The sequence below is a fragment of the Rhinolophus hipposideros genome (assembly GCF_964194185.1).
Source record: "Rhinolophus hipposideros genome assembly, chromosome: 9".
NCBI classification, from domain to species: Eukaryota; Metazoa; Chordata; class Mammalia; order Chiroptera; family Rhinolophidae; genus Rhinolophus; species Rhinolophus hipposideros.
The window spans coordinates 40,475,670-40,479,923 of NC_138055.1; the positions used below are offsets into that span (position 1 = coordinate 40,475,670).

At 35.0% G+C, this 4,254-nt stretch overlaps 1 pseudogene across 1 annotated transcript; it reads right to left on the minus strand.

Annotated features, from left to right (window-relative positions):
* Window positions 1-229: 229 nt before the first annotated feature.
* On the minus strand, window positions 230-2,417 carry LOC308502449 (heat shock cognate 71 kDa protein-like; annotated as a pseudogene). Its single transcript has 2 exons — window positions 1,767-2,417; window positions 230-1,470 (listed from the first exon to the last, which is right to left on the minus strand). The product of its transcript is annotated as a heat shock cognate 71 kDa protein-like (transcript).
* Window positions 2,418-4,254: the final 1,837 nt, after the last annotated feature.

Below are 4,254 nucleotides of genomic sequence, written 5' to 3' on the forward strand. Positions count from 1 at the left end.
TTTTTGGTGCCAATTTTCAATAGATTTCTAAAACATTGCATTTTTCACTTTACAATACAGTGCTTATAAAATGTGCTTATTTCCTTTCCCTGTGCACATAGTCCATATTCCAGTATTAAGAACATCCAGTTATTTAAGCTCAACTTGAAAACTGCCATAAAATTTGCTACAAATTTGTGTCCTTCCATATTTTGTGTGGAACGATGCTAAATCTATGCTCAAGGTTGACTTAATCAACCTCTTTGATGGTGGACCCAGAAGAGGCACCACCAGAAGGAAAGGCCCCACCACTGGGGATGCCCCCAGGCATCCTTCCTGGCATGCCTCCTGCACTCTGGTACAGCTTGGTAATGATGGGGTTGCAGACTTTTCCCATCTTTTCCTGCTTATATTCAAATTCTTCCTTCTCTCAGTCAGGTTCTTAATAAGCAAGTTGAGAATTTCATTGCACTTGTCAAGAATCTTCTGTTTGTCCTCATCACTGATCTTGCCTTCAAAATTTTTTATCTTCAACAGCTGCTTTCATGTTGAATGCATAGGATTCAAATGGATTCTTGGAAGACACCTGTCGCTCTGCTTCTCATTTTCAGATTTGTACTTCGCATCTTCCTGGACCATGCGCTCAATGTCTTCCTTGCACTTCCTTGTCTTAAGTGATGGTGATCTTGTTCTCTTTTCCTGTACTCTTATCCACATCAGAGACACTGAGGATGCCATCTGGCATCAATATCAGAAGTGAATTCACTCTGAGGAACACAATGAGGTGCGGGAGGCATGCTTGTGGGCAGACTTGCCTAGCTGTCATTGTCCTTGGTCATGGTCCTCTCACCTTCGTAACCCTGAATGAGCAACCAGGCTGGTGGCCAAAGTAGGTCATGAACATCTGTGTCTCCTTGGTAGGGATGGTAGTATTGCTCTTGATGATGACAATCATGACTCCACCAGTAGTTTCAATGCCAAGGGAAATAGGAGGGACACCCAACAGCAGCAAATCTTGAACCTTTTCAGATTTGTCTCCAGATAGGATGGCTGCCAGGACAGCTGTACCATAAGCAACAGCCTCATCAGGGTTGATGCCGTTATTCAACTCTTTTCCTTTGAAGAAGTCCTGTAAGAGTTTCTGAATCTTAAGGATACGGGTATAAACATGCATAAGGACAATATCATGGATCTGGGACTTGATGAGCTTGAAAGGGCTTTGTCTGTAGGGTCCAGGGTGCCACAGAAAAGATCACCATTCAATTCTTCAAAGTGTGTGATAGAGGTATAGGAGACGATTCCTTTATAGAGCAAGTCAATCTCAATATTGGCCTGGGTGTTGGAAAAAAAAGAGTATGTTTAGCACGTTCACAAGCAGTATGGAAGAGACGGACAGCTTTCTTGTTCTCACTGATGTCCTTCTTATGCTTGCACTTGAATTCTGCAAGAAAATGGTGGACCACACTGTTGCCAAAGTCTTCTCTACCTACCCTATTTTCCTGAAAATAAGACCCAGCCGGTCAATCAGCTCTAATGCGTCTTTTGGAGCAAAAGTTAATATAAAACCCGGTATTATATTATATCATATTATATATTATATTATATTATATTATATTATATTATATTATATTATATTATATTATATTATATTACATTATTATAAAGACCAGTCTTATATTATAGTAAAATAAGACCAGGTCTTATATTAATTTTTGCTCCAAAACACGCATTAGAGCTGATGGTCCATCTAGGTCTTATTTTCAGGGAAACATGGTAGGTAGATGTACCCAGCTGTAGATTTAACCTCAAAGATTCCATCTTCAATTGTGAGAACGTTGACACATCAAAAGTGCCACCTCCCAAATCAGAGCACAGCATATTTCTTTCCGCTCCAACCTTTTTGTCTAAGCCATAAGCAACAGCCACAGCAGTTGGTTCATTGACGATTCTAAGCACATGGAGACCAGCAATAGTTCCAGCACCTTTGGGAGTCTGAGAGTCATTGCAAGTAGGTACTGTGACAATAGCACTGGTTAACAGTCTTCCCAAAGTAGGCTTCAGCCATTTCCTTCATCTTTGCAAAACTTCCTCTGAATAGAAATTTTTGTCTCTCCCTTTTATTCCACTTGGACCTTGGGCCTGCCAGCATCATTCACCACCATGAAGGGCCAATGCTTCATATTGGATTGAACAACAGCATCATCAAATCTACACCCAATCAGATGTTTGGCATCAAAAACTGTGCTGGTGGGATTCATCACAATTTGATTCTTTGTGGCATCACTGATCAATCGTTTGGTATCAGTAAAGGTGATATAATAGGGTGGTTCTGTTTCCCTGATCATTGGAAATTATTTCCACTTTTTTTTGTGCTGGAAGACACCCACACAAGACTAGGTGATGCCAAGAAGAATGCCAACTGCAGGTCCCTTAGACATGGTTGCTTGAGTGTAGGCACAGCTTGCAAAGAAGAGAGATCCTGGTAGCTGCCCCCATGTTCAATAAGAGAAAAGATGGCTTTTTAAAGCGACCAAAAAAAATCTCAAAAATTTTTCTGTGAAATTATTATCAGTGAAATTGTACAGCTAAAAATATTCCAACAAGAGAAAATGAAGATTTAAAAACAATGAAAGATAACTATTAAGGACTGGTAAATTACAAGATTAATGAAAGTAATGGTGACAAATACTATGTAAAAGAATTAGACCACATTTTGAGAAGCATAAAATAGAAATATTTTATATGCCAGACTATGCCAAATAGGAAAGACAGCTCAGACATTAGACATTAGACATTAGACATTAGATTTCACATCATCCCTAAAGGGTATTTAAGATTAACTTATTTAATTGAAATGTATATTACAAGTAATAAAAAACAACTGGATCAAAATGTGTTGTTCAAAATTGGTAGATAATTTTGTCAATGGGAGATAAAAGTCTAAAATCAGCTACAGAAATGTCATAATAAAATGGAATAAAAGGAGGCAACAATAAAGAAAAGCTTACAGGACAAAGGAAGTAGTAGAAAGTTATCAACTAAAATGTATAAGGAAAAAGAACTAAACTCCAATATAAAGCACAGGACACTGACTGGCATAAAGTCAAAATCCAACAATCTGATACCTGTAAGAGACAGACTTAAAACTAAAATACAAGTGAGCACAAACTAAGGGATAATTTAAAGTCTGTCATGTCTGTGCAAATAAAAAAGAAAAAAAATGGAGGTTTCTACTATGACAAAAATTAGGATGGATTAACAAAGTTATTATTATATTAAACAAATTTACAGGTAAAGTTGTAGTAAACAAGAAAATGTCTCATAATATTGCAAGTATATGTTCTAAACAAAATAGTAACAATAATATTCTGAACAAAAATGGATTTTAAATGGCAAATACAATTGTACCTAAAAGCCTTATCAGTTTACAATGCCAAGTTTAGTCTATAGGAAATTAAGAATAAAAATACAGTTTTAAAAACTATATCAAATAATAAATGGCATAATATAGCTCTGTGATAGTAAAATCTGATGACAAAACAGAATAACTATTTTATGTTCAGTCCATACAGATTATTTTTAGAATTGCCTAAGTAAGAGGAACATAATTAATAAATATTAGAAAGGTAGAAAACTTATATATCCTATATTTTTACCTTGTAATGTGACAAATAACAAAAGCAGACTAAAACTGTGCAACTGTGTGAAGATTTTTAAATTATCCCTTAATGCCTGTATCATGGAGAAAATTCATATTATAATACATTTTATAATACATTATTATAATGTATTTATAATACATTATATAAATACATATTATATATATATAATATATATTATATATATTATAATACATTTCATTTTTAAAATTATTTATATAGAGAATAATAAACATATTAATACTATGAAATATAATATTATCATAGGATAGTAAATGCTGAGGAGATATAAAGAGTTTAATACTCATTAAGTTCTTATTTTTTTCCTATAGAGCTGCTTCAGCTTATCAAAAATCACAGAGAATACAGCCCTGTAAATCAAATTCCAGATAACACAAATTTCTTTCCTGTGAGTGTGAGAGTGTGTGTGTGTGTGTGTGTGTGTGTATGTGTTTCATAAGAAGGAGATTTATCAAGGCCTTAGAGACAAAGAATATAAATATAGTAATAAGTAACAGTAAAAAAAATCTCCTATATGAAACACTTGAGACTAGTTACAGTGCTCAGCACTTTTCATTTTTCATCTCATTAACCTCTAACTCTCCATCATGTATAC